The following is a 21,833-nucleotide window of genomic DNA, read 5'->3' as shown; positions in this document are numbered from 1 at the left end:
GCTTAAACAGAATTTACCATATCAGATTTAGTTTTAAGGCTAATTATTAGGATGACGGTTGCTGTGCTAAGTCACAATGGACCCTGTCTGCACAGTCTAAACAGACTAAAACAAAGTGTTTCTGTGGCTCTGTCTGAAGAAAGAGCCTTACAGTTTTGGCTACACAACAGACAATAGAAACCCTAGCTTTGTGGATCGGTGGAAAAGATGGAAAAAGATGAAAGCTGTTAGCAGATATTTACGCTTAAGGCCTTTAGCAGATGAATTTTTTGGAAACCTTATGCTTAGTTGCAAGTGTTTTAACTGAGGATGAACCATATGTTTTCCGTTTGATTGAGGTTACTTTTTAACACAACATGCTGATCATTAAGACTCGTCATTCATGTTTCCAGTCTCCAGTTCATTTATTATTTTTACTATTTTTGTTAATTTATGTCTTATTTCAGCAAGAAATACATGTTTTCTAATACAGATCCACTTGCAGCAAGGAATTTCTAAAATCACCTGGGGTTTTTTTTCACAAATAATGTAATAATTTGTATTTCCTGCTCGTCTCTGCACACTATGTTTAAAGAGCAGCTGCCACTAGCATTTTACACAACTATAAATGTTCTGCTCTTGGCTTTTATTTAAAATTAGTTTTGGGAGAAACGACACAGCTAAAATCCCCGGAAACTGAGCTCTCTTATGTAAGTTTGCACAATATAAAACAGACACAGTATACAAAGTGTACACAACCACATTATTAAGACAAATTTCTACAGTTGTCCCCTAACTGACAGGATCTCCTCCTTAGGATGAATGTCTTTAGCCATCTTAAAGTACCATAGGTGAACACTGTGATTAAAGACTTTGTAAGACGTGCAACAAGATAAATTACAGTCTTCCATTTATAACCCACCCTTTCTCCTCACACTGCACCTATTACAGGCCGGACGGCTAGAATTTTTTTTGCTTTGGTGATGCTGTTAATCATTCTGCTAAGAGCTAAGGAGATAAATTAGTCTGTTGCCCTTTTAAAGTGGAGGCCCACTTAGTTTCAGACTCGGTATTGCTGTGAAAGACATTTCAGCATGCAGCTTAAGCTACATTTTTAGGGTTTGAGATTATTGTCAAAAGCATAGCTGCATAAGGTCGGATCTCAGGACACTGAGAAAAAACATAGTGTTTTATATCCGTTATATAAATACCCTTACTAATTTGTACAATAGCCCCAGAGCTCAAACTGCTCACACTCGCAGCACTTTTACCACAATCTGCTTCTCCTCAAAAGTAAACAACTTTTTGAAGAAAGCGGTATACAACGGGAGTGCCCGTTCACTCCAGTGATTCTTTTCTCTCAGGACAAAAACACAAGTTTGATGAATAATTTACTGAAGGTACAGGACTAGATTAACCAGTCTGATGGATGAGTGGGTGCTTTGTCTTCCCTGTTTGCTTTAGTGGATCTGCATTTAGCTCCTACCGAGTGCATTTATCAAAATAAAACTGAATGTGTTAAGATATTTAACATTATCGCATCTCTGTATGAATAAATAAATAAATATTAATCAGTTCATTTAATGGCATCATCGCTGTGCTTTCTAACTTTTAAATATGAAAGGTTTCGGTTTTGACAGATTGCCAAATGAATCATTAAGAAAATTAAGTTTAGTATTCATCTTGACACTTTTTTTTGATGCGATAACAACCAAAGGCACTCCTTTTAAATTAAGAATTTGTATCTTTAAATTGATGCCGTTTGTGTGTTTGTGACAGCAGATTGAATTTATCACGATATGCGTTAGGCAGATTTAGTACCCAGTATGCAGAGTAAAGGTAAACTCATGAGACTGGGACTCAAGGAAATGCAAAACAAAACTAAGCTGGAGCTAGAAGTGCAATCTTGGAGTCAAAAGGGAAACCACAGAAGGAAGGCGCACAGAGCATGTAGGAGAACACGACAAGGAACTGAGGAAAACTGAAGGCTTAAAAACACACAAAGTATCTGAGGAGAGGACACGGCTGTGGAAAATGAGGCACAGGTGAAGAGAATCTAACTAACAAGACAAGAAACCACAAAACTGAAGATGAGGGACTGGCAAAATAAGGAAACAATGAAACATTAGAACTCCTACACTGAGGGAAGGCTATGAAAAATAACAAGACACTATACCAAATTACCCAAAGCAGAATGCTAATAAAAAAAAACATCACCTCAAATTTTGGTAACTATTGTCCATGATGTGAATATGTAAACATTGTGTTTCTATTCTGTGTCCTGTTCTGTTTGTATATGTGTGTTTTTGCTGCTGATACACCAAATTTCCTCTTGTGGGACAATTAAAGGATTATTCTATTCTATTCTATTCTATTCTATTCAGGAAACTAGAACTGAAGCACAAAATCCAAACATAATTATAAGCACACTGGATATCATAGATAAGAAAAATCTTAACTGAAATAAGAGAACAATCTCAAAATACTGAGTCAATGACCCAGGAGCCATGACAGAATTTTCTTAGGATACAAGTTATTTTGCTTTTAAAGAACAATGTCAGTGCTCGATTAAGCCGAAATGCACTGAAGCTGTTCTTTATATTAAAAGCACTGCTGGAGCTTTAACCTCTTCAGACTTTGTGCTCTTTTCCATGCACCTTGTATGGAGCTGTAGCTCTTTCTCTTTCAAGGAAGATGAATTTTAGCAAAGCTTAAAGCTTTTTTTTGTGTTTTTGTAAAGACAAAAAGAGCAGGAAATTTGTGCAGTTTTGTTGCATATGAAGACTAAGTTCCATTTACAGTGAGAACTGAAGTGCAACAGCTTTTCTCTGCCTATTAGTCATGATCTTGGAAGATAAAAAGAAATGTATCTGTACTAATTTAGTCTTTGCTTTTAAACCAAGATAGCCAAAGAGAAGTAAACTGCAAAGAAATAACAAAAATAAATAAATAAATCCTGTGAAAGGAAGAAAAAAAAATCACTGGCCCCAAAAACAGATCAAATACAAGATGAGAACAGAAATCTAGGGACACATGCTCTAAATCCAGAAATGCAAAATAAAAAAAATGTGTCATGAGAGCTCCTGAGCGATTCCATTTCTGGGGCTGTTTTTTAAAAGAGCTGTTCCAGACAGACATGCGTAATTGTTCTAATTCTAACCTCATTAGGTTTTGATATATTTCATGAAAGAGAAGTAACATCCGTTGTATCTCTCAATATAGGGAGTGGTTTCCTTTAAGCACTTTCTAACTATCATGCTTACCTACACTCAGACAGATGTAGGGGGCAATTTTGGGGTTCAGTATTTTGCCCAAGGACACTTCAGCGCTAACCTTCTCATTAGCATACAGTCCCATCTGCCTCCCAAGACACGGCCGACATTCACTGGTGGCCATAACTGGCTGCATACTGTCAATGTAAATGATAAGTTCTTTTTAGACTTTTTTTTTTGTTAAAGTCAGAAAGAGTCAGGGTCCAAAAACTGTAAACAAAAAACAAAAAACAAAATGATGCAAGGACATAATGTTGCAAAGAGGAGTCCACATAATTTTCCAATATGCAGCACCATCTGCAGTACTGCTATGGCAGCTAGGTGTTTACAGTGTAACAAATATACTGTGTTTTTTCTGTGAGGGCTGACACACTAAAGGAAGAAGGGATTTTCTTGCACTTTCAGATTTGGATTGAAGGTTGGGCAACTGAAGCTAACTGATGTTCACTTTTAATTTATTATGTGCAGCCTGTGAGTGTTAACACAAATTGCTTACTGGTTAAAGATCAAAGGTTATACCATGGGATTTCTCAGTTAAATCACTCTATTCATTATCGGTGGAAGGAGATGAAGCAGCTTGATGGATGAATGGATTTATTCTCTTATTGTCACTTTTGATAAATTGGAAACCTGCATCAGCGATAAGCAGGTTTCAGAGTACTTAGCACCAGATGTATGAATTGGCTGGAGATCAAAGGTGAAAACAAGGAACTTGTGCAGTGGATAAGTTATCCTCCTGTCAGTCCTCTCTGGCAAATTGTTTTCCTTTTTTGTCTGTATCTCTCAATTTTACTTCCCAATAAATGTGTCTAATTTGGCTAAGAACACACACCATAGGCAGTTAATAAAGTAAGGTATATATATGCAAACACTGGAAAGCACATGAAGAAAAACTACTATTAATATTCAAACTAGCAATGAGGCAAGCTTTCAGAGCTCAGAGATGCCCATCGTCATAGAGCATGCAGCAAAACAAATCAACATTTTAAGTTGGCTTACTGATCCCTTGTGATCAAATGAAGCAAAAGCCGCCTACAACAGTGCAGAGAAACCACATAACATTTAACACAGCTCAAAGCTTTGAAAACAACAATCCTGTCAAAAAAAGCCTGTTTGCTTGGTTGATTTACAACACACACATGAGCACAGTCCTTGATGTTCACTTTTATTTTGTATTGATTGAAAACATAACAAAAAAACATAATTTCTATGATTTTATTTGCATTAAACTAGTCCTGGTTTTATTTCACAATATGTTTCTTCAGTGCTGAGAGTCAGTTACATTTTGTTTGAGTTAATAAGTGTATTTTAATATCTACACAAAGGGCTAGTGAGATACTGCAATGACACTGTGCACTTGTGCATGGTGACTGTAAATGTCCTATTTCATAATTTTCCAGTTGAAACTACAAAAATAATACAATTGCTTAATTACTGTATGTCTATGTGAGTCTATAAGTACTCTGCTAATAGAGCAGGAGTGAGTGATTTATTTTCCACTGGACTTGCTTTCCGCTTACATTTTTACAGAAAAAGGAGTTCACTTGCTGACTCGAGAGATGGATGTGGAGATAAATGGCTCAGCCAGAGACCAGAACGAGAGAGTTGGGACATTTACCACAAATTGTGATATGGTCATGCACACACACACACATGCACGCAGCTGTCAAAACAAGTGAAGGAATAGAAGTTGTTTTGCACAAGAGGGAAAATCTATAACATCTGCTACTTTTTTGCTTATTGGGTGCATGTATACTTGCATTAGTCATTTTGTAGAGTCATAAAATCAGTTTATCACAATGTAGGGAGTCCGCTAACTATTAGTAAGGAAAAATAAGTCTCCTGTAGATGTAAATTAATTTCGGGGAGAAGGCTCGGTTTAAGGTAAGTAGTGGTTATGGTTGGGGCGAGTCTCCAGGAAGTGTGCCAGTGTCCTCTTAAGTGATGCAAACACAGCCATGTTTGCACATCTGTGCGTGTGGAAGAGTGAAGACTGGAAACCATCATACTACACTTGCTCTCACGCACTCACCCTGAAGAGAGTTGGCTAATTAAATTATGTGGCTGTCAGAATAAGGCTTTGCAGGTCTGCATTCAATTTTCACTTTTCATTTAAAAGAATTAAAAACACACTACTGACCAAACCCCAGGGACTGGTCTCTGTGTAGTGTACTTTATTCTAACTATTGGGACTAAAGCAACACTTCTAACTTAATGCTGATCTCACTACAACTGTGCAGTTGAATCAAATCTGTTAAAATAATGCAAATTATGTTAACAGAATGTAACATCATTTACAGGCTATTTCACATAAATATTCAGGGAAGACAATTATTGTACAGCTGCACCATTTCTGGCACCTGTTTTCCATTGTTAGACCTCCGATTAACAGTACAGTTAAACTTATGTTATACTATAACTTTGGACACAATAACACTGTTCCCCCAAATGCGACAGCCTAATTACTACTTGACGTAGTTGCAAAGCAATCTTGTTTATATTTCGTTCCTTGTCTTGTATTTCTGTCTTTATGATCCAAGGTGAGTGAAGTGAGCACAAGGCAGGGTCTCCATCCAACAGAAAGTTATCCGGCTATCATGGAATGGTTTGCAAAACTAAGGACATTTATCTCGTGGTCACAAAACTGGACTTCTCTCTAGATCTTTACCTTAATATGTAAAGGGCCCTTTATTCATTTTCAGATGTGATTATCTATTTTTCCATTTGTTTTTGACTGCAGTAACCGATTTAGCAGTTTTGCCAACAGTCTTTGTAAGAGACATGAGATTAAAATCTACAAGCAAGCCTCTTATACTTGATATGTTATGCTTGCAATCCTTCCAACAAACTGTCAGGAAAAAATGAGCTGCTATTGTCACACACTCCCCACTTAATCACACTTAAAATTACTGTGATAAAGGTGCAAACATGTTGTGGCTGGTGGGTCAAATCGCAGTAATCCAGCACAAATAATCACAGTTTTATAATCAGTTGTGTTTGTGGGAGTTCCAGAAAGACATTTTTTCCCTTTCTTTGACAAATAGGTTTACTTACATTTGGCACTACAAAGAAACGTGTCATACGATCTCAAATAAATTTGTAGTTTTTCTTACTTGCTGCTCTTTTTTTTTTGATTCAACCTTCACCTTTTTTGGAAATATTCCTAAAATTATTACCAGTTTCATATTTATTCTGTTTATATGTCACAGAGACTGCCTCGGTTTCCAGATAGTCTCTATGAAAACACACATTTAGATGTATTTTACACACATACTTTACAGTATGAGCTTCACCTTGTGAGAGTTGCATTTTTTTTGTCCCTCCATCTGACACCTTGACGTTTACAATATTGACCATTAACACGCTGATGAATGAACAGAGTCCACTTTAGTTAATTAATCTGAGCTGCTGCAGTCCCACTAACAGTCCACCAGCAACGTAGAATTGACTAAAATACAGATGGAGTAACATCATTTCTTTAATGTTTCTCCATACATTTAATTTTTCCTATTATACACAGTACTGGATGTGTTTTGTCCCTTTGCTTAGTGTGAAGAAAGCAGATTTATGTTGGTCATACTATAATTTTTTTCAGCCAGTCTTGAAGAAGGCGCACAGGCTCCACACTGTATTTGCACTATTTTAAACTCTATGCAGGAGTTTGTTGAAATAGAATATCAGCAGGCACTAGAGATAAGGTTTGGTGTTGCTCAAAAGCACACACAGAAGGAATCACTGCATTGCCCTGCTGTAATCTGCATACAGAAACTGAGAGACATTGTTGGAGGACTTTTGATACCCTAAATGACTAATGAACTACAGCTTTTACTAATTTAGGCAAAATATAACAATATCACAGAACTGGTGAGATGAAATGAAATTACTCCTAGCTCTAGTGCTCACATTGTCTGCAACTGCGAGCTGGAGATGAGCAGACTTCGACAAAATAGGGTAATGTCAGGTAGGTGTATAAATCACTTTAACTTCGGGTCAGGGGTTTCCCATGTTTGATCTTGACTACACTCGCAACTATATAATCCATGTGTGTAATATGCACTGCCGACACACAGTAGGAATAGCGAAGGATTAAAATCAGATAAACATATTTGATATCTTCAACAAGGCACTAATCAGACTGCCAAGTACAGTAGTTTACAAATGTGTGCACTCCTATGAGCTTTGCTGGGGTGGTTTCCCCACCGCTTGTCAGGATGGGTGAATGTGGTGGAAACCAGTCTGATAGTCCTGTGGTGAAACTGTTTCTCAATCCTGCGTCTTAGACCTGCAAAATAAAAAAATCCCCACTTTAGCATATCACCTCAAAGAATTGAGTCCTGGAAACACGGCTTTCAAAACAAGCAGATATATTATCTAAAGAGTCTCAAACTGTAAGACAAAGACATCAGTATGTTTCATTTTTAATGATGTTTAAATAAAAAACAAATCTCTTAATTTAGTTTTCTCATTTGTTTTTTCCAAGTTCTTAGGAATTCTGGAATCTCGGTGCCTCTAGGTTTTCTTCTAAAGTGTGCATTTGCTGTGACACATATGCTTTTTAATGTAAATACACCGAATATAATTGTCTGGACAAAAATTAGGTCAGTTTTGTCCTTAATCTAGCATCGGTAATATACCATAGCAACACTAAACCATCCAAGAAGCCAATATACCACCATTATGCACAATTATACAATCATACTAACAGAATTGTTATAAAAAATATCTAGTCTGTTACGTGTTTACAACGTGATTTATTTTGCAACATTTAAAATATTACTATAAAAATGTCTGTTAAAGCTTAAATAATATGTTGCCCAAATTCTTTGATGTTATCGTTTTGTAGGGTGCAATATGATATCACAGTCCTTTCAGCTGACTCATAAACGTCTCTGTATGAATGGTGCAAAGTTTATGCGGAGGTATACGCACACACACGGCACAGTTTTAATTCAGAAACACAGTTTCCGTACAGAAAGAGCCGCGTGCATTTGTCATGTGCAAAGCACCCATTATTTACGCGCAAATTTCTCATGGAAAACTGAAATGACGCTGTCTTCATTGCTACGCGCAATTAAAAATTTTCTGGAGTGACGCCAGGATGCCTTCACTGCTGGAATTTATCGTCTCTCACATTTTAACCACTGAAAGATGCCGGATGAGTACACATCGTTTCATAATTAGGTGAAGTATGCATGTTCCAATAACACTGTACATGGGTGATGGGTGCAGTAACTGATGACAGAGTACCGAAAAAAATATACGTATAAAATCTTTCTAAAAAATAATTTCCAGAAAACCACGTACACTTGGATCCGACTATCTGACTTTCTCTGAAAATAGTACACAGGTTTTAGAGATATTCCAGTAACTCACACACCAAATCACACAAAGGTTTTTTTCATTTAAAACAAACAACAATCTCTAACCACTTAACCTTCCTACATGGGTCAGAGAGAAAGTGATAGGAACCCGGGTTTAACATTTTGTGCCAACAGTCTTCTGACTTAGTTTCTCACCATTCACATGTCAGTGCATTGTTTGACACATGAGACCATGTCTGAAAAGTCATCCCACACACAGCAGACAGATGCAAAAAGCCCTTTTTGTGTGGGTGTGTTTTAACTAAACATGAAGCCTGCTTATGTGTGAGAGACAAAGAGAAGGTGAAAGAAGCTCAGATGTGGGCGGTCAACTTTTAATAGTCATATCTTCCTATCTTTCATTTATAAAGGAATTATTTAAAAACTTTGGAGCGCTATTTATATCCTTTTGTATCCTGTTCCTCCTTTGTTTTGGCCTTACGTGTTGAAATTTTCAACAGTAGGACACAGTTTTCCCTCGAGAATTCATAGCAGAAATACTGCACTGAATCACTGATGAATTCTTTTTGTACTTAGAGATTTAAAATGACCAGTTGCAGAATATGCAGAACACTAGATGATGAGTGGTTGTTAGGATTTTTTTAATTAGTTTTTTTACACACACTCACACACACCAGAGCTCCTCTAGCTACACTGCAGCAGTACACCCCCAGCAAATCTGACTCCTTATTCTGAATTCACAGGACCACTGAGGTTTTTATTTGATGCTTTTGCAGAAAATCTGACCCAAAAAAGTTGGATTAAATCATATTTACAGGGATGAAACATCTGTGTTTTCAGTGCTGGAAGGCCATGACTGTAGAAACAAGCATGCTATTATTTACAAAGCTAAGCTGTCTATTTACAGATGACAATTGACAAAACCTAAATGAATAAAATGTAATCTATGGGGTAATGGGATAGCAGAGAGGTTTGAGCAGGTAACCCATATGCTCAAAGACTAATGCAGGGGCCTGGATTCAATTCTGCCCTGGACTATTTCTTGCGTTACATTCCTCTGCTCTCCTTCTCCCACTTTTTCCTGTCTGCCCTGTCCAAAATAAAGGCTAAATGCCCCAAAATAAAGCTTTAAATATCTAATCTGCATTATTAGTTTCCTTTCAATATCATCAGCTGAATCGCTGCTAATAGTGTTCTATATACATTTTAACACTGAGCCTGGTTCTGCCGGAGGTTTCTTCCTGTTAAAAGGGAGTTTTTCCTTCCCACGATCGCCAAAGTGCTTGCTCATAGGGGCTCATATGATTATTGGGTTTTTCTCTGTATGTATTATTGTAGGGTCTAACTTACAATATAAAGTGCCTTGAGGCGACTGTTGTTGTTATTTGGTGCTAAATTTAAAAAAATGAAGTCAATAGAGGAATAAACTTTTTACAATGTGTGCTTTACTCATCACCAGCACACATTGTAAAAAATGTAACTCATGATGCAGAAAAAATATTCCATTACTTATTAGCTTACATACTGAGACCCCTTTCAGCCCTTCAAATCGTCCACACCCACAGCTTAAATAGTCCACATTTAACACCGAAAGTAACAGAAAAACAACACATTGTGGTTTAACGATATCAACTGCACCCAAGAGGACTCCTGTCCAGCCCTCACACCAAATGTGAAGAGTTCTCATGCCCTCCTACTCTAACATGAGCAGATCATTTTTATATGCAGGCAAAGCAGTAGCTAAAGTTAGCACAACAGATTGGAACACTCAACAAATATAAAAACTTCAAATTTCCAAAAGGCTCTGAGCTTGGCGAGTTCAGCTGCTCCACATTTGTATGCTATACCTCCACCAGTATCTCTTTAAAACAATAAACCAACTCCCATTGATCTGAAGCTGCAATTACAATAATAAACAGAGGTGAAAATAGTTATAACTACAAGATACCAGCTCATGAAAGTCTTTCCAAATATTATCTGATGCTTTATGGAATGAAAAATAAAGGATAGGATAAATAATCGACACATTAGCTGATTATAAACTTCTGAATTTTAAGTTTTAACTCCCCCACATCAAAAACACACTTAGTCATCCATCAGTAAAAATGTTATCCAAGATAATGAACCAAAGTTGGTGGCATTCACTATGCAGCTAAATGAGTCACTAAGCACAATCTACAGATCTGTACGATCAAAGTCTTTCACTGACCTTTCACAAACAAATTTTTTGCAAGCATAACAGTAATGCTCATCTTGTCAAACCTGTTTTGGTGGATAATACCATCACGGAGATCTAACCCGGTCTCCAAGAAATTTGTGAACTCGACCAGAGTTGGCCGGAGGTGTTTTTTTGTCAACGGCACAAACACCTTCCACTATAGTGTAGAATGGTGGATCCAAAGCAGATATCAGTGAAATGCTGAGCAAATCGAATGTACATAATAACAGCTATTTTAAGCCAAAAAGCAGAAAGGTGGGAATTCATCCTGATTTCACAGAAGTGAATGAGAGGCATCAGACATGATCCTTTTCATTGCTTTGCTTTGTAATCACAAGACTTACAGTAAACGTATCAACAATATTTCACTTTTAGCTCCCAGGCCAAATTTAAATATAATATTTTTGCTGTTAAAATAAGCCAGCCACAGGGGGACCTCAAGTCAGTGTATTCCTAGTATCGATCCCAAGCCTGGACAAATGGGGAGAGTTTTGTCAGGAAGGGCATCCAGGATCAAATCTTTGCCAAATCAAAGACCCCTAAAAAGAATAGCTGAAAGAAGAAGATGAGAGCTCATTTTTGAACCAGTACAGGTCGAGTATTGTGAAAATATCTAATCAAATGCAGAAGGCCCTTCTAATATTTCACTACAGAAAGCTACCAGTGGTTTGTAATAATTTCTTGGTCCATAGTTGAGTCAGAGGTGAAATAAACATGTAGGCAAAATGAATAAATTTGAAAAAGGCCTCAGAGTTTCTCCTTAAATTTAATTAGCTTCATTAAAATGTTCAAAAGTGCAGTAGTTAGCATTATCTCATCATTCCTTTTTTTAGTTTGTCAAGGTAGCACTAACATTTATCGACTCTATCATTTAACATTTATCACACCGTTTGTTAATCCTTGTTTGTGTTTTTCCCCAGAGTGTTTTTGTGATCTCTCTATGCCCTCCTTCTTCTCTCTTCTTTCCCCTTCACCCCCCAACAAGTTACAGCAGATGGCCGCCACTCCCTGAGCTTGGTTCTGCAAGAGGCCTCTTCCCGTTAAAAGAGCTCTTTTTTTCCCATTGTGGGCAAGTGCTTGCGCATATGGGAATCACCTGATTCCTGGGGATTCTCCTCAATCTTTAGGCTTGAGGTGACTATAGTTGTGAATTTCGCACTAAATAAATCTAACTGAACTGAAATCTAATAATTAAAAAATATTTTTAAGACTGTGTTTTTAAAGTGTATCTAATACTAATGCTTCCTTTCCATGAAGAGAGAACTGCTGAATGATTCATGTTACCAGTGACCTCTGTCTTGACCAAAAATGCAGCACATCCTTTTTTTCTGGAAGTTTGACTTTTAAAATGACACACAGTGCATGATGGTACTTGGGTATAGCCATCAGCATCTGAAAAAATATGTAATGTCTGGTTTCACTTGCATTTAGAACTATTTACTCAGAAAACTGTTAGTTGTAGATGGTAACAAGCAGTGGCTGACTGCCTACTGGGACATTTCCCCGTAGCTCGAGGGTCATTTTGTCCCGCTGTGAACAGCGGTAATAAAACAAGCAGGAATGAGTCTCAGAACACACCGAGATAAACTCTGTGCTCTTGCCACAGTATCCACAGGACAAATACACCCATAAATACCTTCCAGTCAGTCCCATATATTTTCTATTTACTAATTGGAATAACATTCCTGGCATATGTACATAGTGGACAAATAAATTGCACCTCACTACTAAGGGTGTTGCTAACAAATGATTGTATTGTGAATAATCATTTTACCTCTAAATGAGTTACTGATAACTTTATAAACACACATAAAATCATAATTACTTCAGTAATGCTTCTATTGACCTACTTTCAAATAGTTATGGCAACTAACTTTTCTTGTTCACTCACGTGTTGAATTAAATGTTAATTAATTACCGACTGATTATTATTGTTTTGTTTTTCTCATTTTCTATAGATTCTGAAGCAATATAGCCAAACTGAATTTTTTTGTGAGCAATACCCGCCTCAATTTTGTTTGGTTGGTTGTTTTTGTGCTAACAGAGTGGCCCGGGATTAAGTAGAGTTTTCAGCCTTAATTACTGCTTCAAGTACATCTTTCCGCAGATGCACTTCTAGTATAAGATGAGAGGTTACAATGATATTTGTGCTGTTCTAAACAAAATACGCACTTAAGAGAACACATTGTTTTCAATAGTAAACCGATTCTGTGAGCAAACAGAGGCCTCCTGTAAAAATAGCATGTTGGCTGGTAAACAAAGCGGCTTCAAAAAGGAAGTGAGAGGTTTAATATCAGTGAGTGACTCAGGCAGCGGAGCACAGGGAAAATCCAGAATCAATACGTTTCAGTTCTCAGTATATGCTGTACTGTGGCATATTTACATTTATCTGAGGTTCCTATGCAGGTCACCGACTATGTTGACAATAGCAAAGTGGTTCCTAGAACTAAAGCCTTTCATGGCGATAACAGCACGCAATGATGAGCCACTGAGAATAAGCAAAAGTTAGGACTAATATTCAAGGGAATCTTTAACTTTCCACAACAAAACTTCAAAGAGTGCAGTGGTTCCAAACTTTCTGCTGCTAATGTTTTTGTTTGCACCTTAGCTCCCTACCTGCAGATTTGCTGCCAACATTATCTTCACGGAACTGTGGACTCAGAGAGCTGGTTTAGAGTTACAGAGGACTGAAGCCGAGAGTAGAAGTGATAGTGAATGCTGATCTATTTTTATAGCTCAATATATGGTACGTCAGCAAATACCCTTTGATTCATATTACTGTAGAGAAATGATCAGTACGTCAGCTAGTAACTAATATAATGAATTCCTTAATAAAAATGATACTATGGTGATGGGTAATGAACACTGAGGTAGTTACTGGTGGTTTGCATTTAGCTGTTAGTGATACACACATAAAACACTTATTTAACCTCCTAGGACCTGGCGTCCACATATGTGGACATCCCATTTTGGATTGTCAAGACCAAAATACTAACTTTTGCTCTACAATGGTCTGATATCCACTCACGAGGACATTATACTGCCACTGCTCTATCAAAATTTTAAACAAATAACTTCATATGTGGATCTCATTTTTCTCAGAAACAAAAAACTGGTAATTCTTTGTTTTTACATTCATCGGGTCCCAATATGCCCAAATATCAAAGAGAAATTAAAAGTGCATGCCATGGAAGAGTTCGGGTCTTAGGAGGTTAAGGAAAATAGAAGTGAAATAAGTATTGATTTTACTATGACAGCTATTTACTTTACCAGAATGAAGGTGCAGGTAATTGTTCCTACATTTATAGTGTTAGCTGAATAGGATGCAATTTGATTAAAAAAACAAACTCTGCAGTTCCTACATCATTGCTGGGTCCCAAGATTTCTTTTAGGTTTAATGGTCTGCACTTATAGACAAGTGGGTCATACAGGTGCCGTGTATCAGTTAGGACGGTGTAAGGGCTTTGAAATACTAAAAAACGTTGACACCCACTATTCAAATGATACAGATATCATAGTGCTACAACCGAATGAACCCAACGTAAACACAGCCGTAGTGAAAATGGTACTATGGTACTCTGACAAACAAAACTAGATCATGCTGCTATAATCAGTATCAGTACAGCCAGCCTGAAGTATACCACTGAAAACTTGAAACTGCAAGAGTGTCATGTAGATGTTTGTTATATTGTGAACAGGAGTTAAAATCCAGACATGAAAAGATAACTATCTGAGAGTGTCATTTGAATTTCAGTTTCAAGAGGCTGAACTTGTCCAAAGACACACCTATACAGATTACACAATAAAGGCTTGGAAACAGATAATATTGTATGTGAATTTTTTATATCCTTCATATAGTCATTTTTTAAAAACAAGTGGCAGTTGTGCAGACTACTTCATCAAAGTGAAAGAACATTTGACTTATTCATAATAACTGGCAAAGTCAATTTCAGCCAGCTGAAATTGGCAATAGCTGAATAGATATCATTGTTTAATATATCAACACAGGCCTTTGTCATAGTGTTTACCTCAGGATGTGAAGTGTTGATGCCTTAAGACTCAGCGATCTGCGGCATATTTTGGTCATAAAATGTTGATATAAAAATAAAAATCTTTATTTTATCACACACAAAACTTTCAAAGCCCTCACAAAGAGCATCTAAACAAGGTCTTCATATAAAATGCTGACAGCCAGCATCCTTGCATATTATAGGAAATACAATATCAAAAAAGTGTTGAAAATGCCATTTTCAAAATATTGTGTAAGTCTTGTGTTTTGTTGACACAGATACAATTTCCTCCTCATCAGCCTCATCAAATCCCTCCTCTTGCAACAAAATGTATATGAAAAGTAAAGGCAGAAATCTGAAATACGTTTCTAATTCAAAGGTATTTGCGAGATAGTCTTGCATGTGCAGTTAAGAGGACCTTGCCTCTGCAGGACCCAAATAGAACAAAAAGAAATAAAAAATCATAATAAAAACCACACATACACAACATGAAGTAACTTTAAAGAGCTATAAAAAACACGAGTTTGATAGTTAAAAAAAAAAGACTCAACAACATGGTGGTGAAGCTAAAAACAATTCTCTCTTAGTTCCTGAAAAGTTCTGGCAGATGTGAAGCCTTTGTTTGACGTCAGCATCTCTTAAGTAGATCTTACAGTAAGAGACCGAGTCTTTACATAAAGCGACTCTAGTGATTATCTAAAACAAAACATGAAATCTTCTCATGGCCCTCAAACAACGATAAACAGTCTCTGATTTGAATGTTTAAATGTCAGCTGGGCCAAATGATGAGCAGCGAGAAGAGGGAACAAACCCTTTCACACGTCCACGTGCATGCAAATATATACGTGCACTCTGCAGCCCACACACGCAGGCCACTGTACACATTGAAACTGCTAATACTCACACATGCATTAATACTCACACAGAGTAAAGGATCAACTGACCTAAAAGATGTGTAAGTAAGCTGACCCCAGACCTCATGGACAGTCCTGCATGACAAAGAGACAAATTAAAATTAGTCAGGAAGTAATGTTGAACCACCAGATCCTGCTACAAGAGCTTCAATGGATTTACCAACTATTTGGAACTCTACTGGAGGGCTGAACATCATTTTTCCAACCTATTGCCTTATTTGATGTTTTTATGATGTTGTTCAGTCCGAAAATCTTACCCAGTTGTTCAAATGAAGGCCAAACCATATGATTCAAATCTATTGCTGAAACCATTCAGTGACCCCCTAGAGGCCTATGAGTTGGAGTATAATGGGAAAGATCGCACCCATCAGGCTTTGATAATTTCAGTTGATAGGGCTGTGCAATACAGCAGCTTTAAATCTGACTGTAGAGGGAGTAATGTGGTTCACAGCATTTTTGACACTATATCTATATATCTATCGATATATCGATAGATATATAAGAATCTTCATTTGACACGTGTTACAGACTGATAATCCTTTAACAGCATTGAAAGTCTAATAAAAATATTATTTTGTTGCCAGGTGTACTGACACAGTTTGTAATGTTAAGAACTGTGTTCAAATCCACTGATTTTAGTGTGTTTGTTGTCTCCATTACTTTCTGCAGGCTTTTCTATTAAAATATTATTAATCCTTATCTGCAAAAAGCCAGAAGTAACACATGTTATCATTATATTTTCCTAAAATCATGTACTCTAGAAACTTATGGATGATAGCAAGTGCCACATATAAACACACACGGACAAAAACATGGGCACCTAACATAACAAAAAGAAACTGTCGTATGTCCACATAGACCACAGTATAATTATTATTAGTATACTTGCTTACTATACTGTACATGCAAACATATTGAGAAAGCTACAAAACCTGTTAAATTAACACAAACACAGCTGCTCTACAATCAGCCAACATACACATTCACAAATGCATATACACAGAAAGCCTACTATTGTCTGCTGTTGTTGCTGTTATGATTTTCATTTTTATAATGACAGTTTGTAAAAAGTACACACACACACACACACACACACACACACACACACACTTGCAACAGCACATCAATGTCTTAGGTATAGCAGGAGTACTAATTTTACATAAGTTGTAATGTACGCACATGTAGTGCACATATAGACAGACATGATAATATGCGCACACCATATGTGTAGGCTAAAAATATAAACACTGAAAAAATCTGAAGCACATGCTTAGAGCAACACACAGTGGCATATTAACATAGATAACTGCCTTTATATGAAGGCACATGCATACTTAGAAACACATATAGATGTATGTGCTTCTAAGTATGTCGTACAACAAATATGCACAAATACTGCACGTAGCTTTACAATGGCACAAAACAAAAATGTGTGGATGCACTCACACACCCTTCAGTATTATATGTGCACTGAGCAATGAAAACAGACAAACATGCAGAAAATAGAAAAAAAATATATGCACACAGCTATGCACACACTATGTTGACATAAACAAAAACAACTACACATGCTGTCAGAAATAAAACTACATATTTGCCCAGTCACGGTGCAAATATGTAGTTTTATACAATATGTAGTTAGAAATAATTAGCACAGACTTTAAGTGCATTCAATTACAACAATTACTTCACACACAGATGCAAATGTATATTAATCTTGGCAAGGACAGATACTAAGAGACATAAAAAGACAAAAGAATTAGAGAAATTACTGTGTATACAAAACAAAACACACACACTGTATTTAAAAAGTCATAATAAATACCAGAGAGCTGGTGTACACTAATTCAGAGACCCCAGTCCCATCCCCCACCCTCCACAAAAAAACAAAAAAAAACAAACAAAAAAGAAAAAACCAGCCACAAACGCACAAACAGTATAAACACAGATCTGCAGATATATTAACAAAGGAGGAGTGTACTGTGCACATACACGTAAATATTCACTGCTAATGTATACGACCTCAGATATGCACTAATCGGTGTATGTCTACCGATCATGTGTGCACAGAGATCAATACATATGGTAGCTGTGCAAACAGACACACACACTCACACACACAACACATACACGGAACAAATTAGCGACTGATTAGTCAAACAGTTACTGATGGCAACAAAGTGATGCCACCCACGGACACTGAGCATGCAACACTGCTTGTCTGAAACCATAAACATGTTTATATTTACTTATTGTCTCATTTTAGACCAGAGAAACTTTTCATACAGACTCTGACATTTAATATCTTAAACTAACCACTGTGTGGGAGCACTATAAGAAAACTCCCAGCAGCAAACTCTGCAGCAAATGATTAAGGTTATAATTAAGATAAGAGATTAAAGTCAGCAAAAGGAACAACTAACTCACCAGCTGTCAGAAGTAATCAACAACCTGACAGTTGTCAAATTTTTTTTTTTCATCTTAAAAACTACATCACAATACTGAAGGATACAATTTAAGCACAAAAGGGTTATATGGAAAAGGTGGATATTTATGATAAATATAAAACAAATTTTCATAAAACGATTAAAATGTTTTTTTCTGCATTTGAGTAATCAGCACAGGCAAATATAACCAGCACGAGCAGTCAATTCAAACTTAAACTACTCTAGAGGGACAAAGAAATTCTGAATTGTTGTTCCAATGAAACTGCAGTTAACAACTGGGTCGCTAGTAAAATTAAATATGATCAAAATTGTATGTACAGAACGTGCCATAAAACGGTCTCATTTTGAAACTACTTGTCTCAGTCATAAACCAGAAAGAAATAATCAGACATGGGTGACATGAGACGTGTAATAAAAAATATATTTAAAAATGGGGAAAAACACAAAGAGAAAGGTGAAAAATAGTGAGTCAAACTGACTCTGGCACGAGTCATAATTCTGCTGGATCATCACCAGCAGGATTTTTACTGATCTGATTGTCAACAGTCCAAAAAAAAAAAAGAAGAAGCTAAACACAACTGACAATATTCAGCCTCCCTCATTTTCACTCTTTTTTTTCTTTTTCTCTTCTTTTTTTAAGCATGCATTTGTTGTTGCTGAAAAGGTTAAAAGATTTTTTTTTTGTTTCCAGTCGAAACTGAGTGGGCAGGCAGCGAACCGAACATTCACAAGGCAAATTTCCCCTGATGCTCTGGTAATATTATCACTCCAAAGCATCATAGTTTCAGAATGACTTATGGATTTATTTATAAGAAGAAAACAAGTGTGACACCAATTAACTCACAATCAGTCACAGGTTACGGCTCACATGTTAGTTTTGACCATTTTGAAACTGACATAGATATACTCGAAAAACATATTCGACATAAATAAAAGGTCACGTTAGTGTCTCAATATCTGCTTCACTTTCAATATGACCTATCATTTTAGAGATACGAGTGTGGCAGTGCTCATATTGTATAATTTATATTGTTCAATTTGTTCATAACCAATGATTTAAATGTCAAAACTGGAATTTAATAGTTACATAAACACTCGATAAAATACTGACTGTTTCAGCACATGAACCCTTTGTTTCCTAGTGACAGATGAAACATCCCTCAGTGGAGGCACACTTTCATAAATGTAGTTTGGACCTAACAAAAAAAAAGAACCGTTTGCCAACATTTAACACCACTCCACCCACAGTTCAAGAGTTTATATGTCACCTTTAAAGAATCATCGATCAAAGTAATCTCATTCTGATTCAGAGTTTCACTATTACTGGTCGTTTTATTTATTAAAAAACACAAACATGAAGCAAATAAACCACACGCTGTGCTCACGTCCAGATTTCTATAATTACTTAGCATACTCTTGTACAACAACATTGACAATTTAACTTGCTTTTCACACTCAGGGACACGGAGTAGCATTCAGGGGCCTATGACAAAAAGAGCAGCCAGCCTTCGACTACAATTTTCTAGCGTCAGACTAAAACCGTGAACACACAGTCAAATCAGATTTGAGGTGGACAATTTTTCCCCAGACAACAGAGACCAAGTTTGCCTTCGTGCGATGTAAATAGCTATTGCTGGAGACGATCATCCCCCCGACCTATTTCACAAAAGACACCTGATAAACATGACATAATCCAGCATGACTACGTCGCCTAAAAATATAAAGGAGAGACAGACCAGCTTTACGCTGCATCATTTACTATCAAAATTAGTCAGAGAGCAAAAGAGAAGACGTTGAGGCTAAGCTTTGAAGCGATCAGGCGCGGTGTGTGTTTCAAAAACTCAAAAGGAAGCTGCGAGGATGAGACAACAGTCGCTGAAATCTGCTTTTCCTCTCTCTCTCTGTCGCAGATGTTTTGAAAGAGGGGAAAAGTATACGAGAAAAAAAATACAAAAAAGAAGCAGAAAGGGAGTTGTGACCAAAATAAAGAGCTTCCATAAATAAGAGCAATCTAATAATTTCTGCCTTTAAATAAACAAATTAAATTTAGCAAAAATGCATTTTTGCCTCTAGGAACTTTACTTCCCTACATTCGAGTGTCACTGATATTTTAGCCTGCCATGATACACAGAAAAAAAAGAGAAACAAAAACGAAAGTAAAAAAGACTGGTGACTTAACAATTTGAAACAGGTAAAATTATATTCAAAAGAAATGTGGGAAGCTTTTGATCTATCTATTAAAGAAAAAAAAAGGTTTGTCATAAATTCTGCAACACATTTACTAGTCATACTTTACATTTCACTATGAAGCATTAGTTTCTAAAACGTGGGTTCAGTCTGAATCATGTCACCTTTAATGCCTCACCGATCAAAGTAGTTCTCTTTTTGATTCAGTTTCACTGCAGGCGGAGGAAAAGAGAAAAATCTACTTTTCACCCTTTGGTGTGCAAAGAGTGTTTGCACACATCATGTTTCTTTAAACCAGAAACATGAGAAAAGTGAAAGAAAATAAAACGGTATGAAAGAGGGAAAAAAAACAAGAAAAAAGTAACACAGAAAGACACGTGGGTTACATTGTGGTGCGTGTATACCTATCTCTCAGTTGACAGAGCAGGGATGTGGGAGGTTGCACACAGAACAGAGCCTGGGAGAGCTATGGCCTCAAAACAGCCATCTCCATTTTGAAATGAGATGTCAAAACGACACACCGCCATCTGCTGAAAGTACTGTGAAGTGGTGAGGAGAAAAACCCTATGACTAGGCCTCACACACCTCCACACTAACTGTTTCAAGAACAAACATCCTGCTGCATGAACATATAGGCTACATTATTTCTATATTAATAAACTGCGTTTGTTACCCTGTTCGTTTTGAACGATACCAATTCATTCTTTAAATTCGCTCGCAGTGAAGCTTGGTATTAAGGGATTAAATCAAGCGGTTTGAATTTTACTCACTGTGACTAATAACACAACCTGCCTGCCTGCAGCTGGCGTAAAATACGACGTAGAGAAAGTCAAGCTCGGAAAAACTATGTGGAGAAAGTGAATGAGTAAAACTCTCCCCCGGCTCAAAAACTACCACTATGAGCGTGTGTGCTCTGTATGTTTAAACACAGATGGTCTGAGGTTGACCTGGGCAACTACCAATGACTGAATAAATGTATGAATGACTGTCAAAATGTGACGTACCTAAAATTATTCGCTGAACTGTTCCACACAGAAGTGACAACAAAACTTGTGACCCCCCCGATTTTAGCAACACCTCAGGCCTCCTGTAAGTCTCCATTAGCATTCTCCAATAGTATTCAAGTGTAAAATGGTTTATAAAACAATAATATAATTGCAGGCACAATTGCATATTTTATATTAAAGCATTTGCCAACATCTGTAACCTCTCCTGCAGGGAAAACATAGCAGCAGCGGGACATATTTAGATAATTATTCATGTTTTACTTTAGCACAGTTGTTAATAACATTAATAATGTCTCTGTTCTTTTGAACGGTTCCCATGAGCCACGCTAGAGCTAGCATGAACAACACCACATAAAGCAGTTAAATGGATTTATAAAATAAGCCAGATTAATTTCAGACACAGTATATAGTGAGTGCATAATGTAAGAATAAATGTACGAATCAAGGGAAACACATTGCATTTATTTGCTTTGTGCTG

General features: G+C 36.8%; 1 long non-coding RNA gene across 1 annotated transcript in view; it reads right to left on the bottom strand.

The window, feature by feature from the left end:
- Positions 1 to 4,394: 4,394 nt before the first annotated feature.
- LOC309721042 overlaps positions 4,395 to 21,833 on the bottom strand; it is a 66,668-nt gene continuing 49,229 nt past the window's right edge. The window contains exons 3-4 of the long non-coding RNA XR_014280638.1: positions 15,745 to 15,789; positions 4,395 to 7,533 (exon numbers count right to left, since the gene is read on the bottom strand). This is a non-coding gene — a long non-coding RNA (uncharacterized lncRNA). The remainder of the gene's footprint in view (positions 7,534 to 15,744; positions 15,790 to 21,833) is intronic.

This window comes from Aulonocara stuartgranti, assembly GCF_965226115.1.
Source record: "Aulonocara stuartgranti genome assembly, chromosome: 13".
Taxonomy (NCBI): domain Eukaryota; kingdom Metazoa; phylum Chordata; class Actinopteri; order Cichliformes; family Cichlidae; genus Aulonocara; species Aulonocara stuartgranti.
This window is presented reverse-complemented; position numbering and strand designations above follow the sequence as displayed.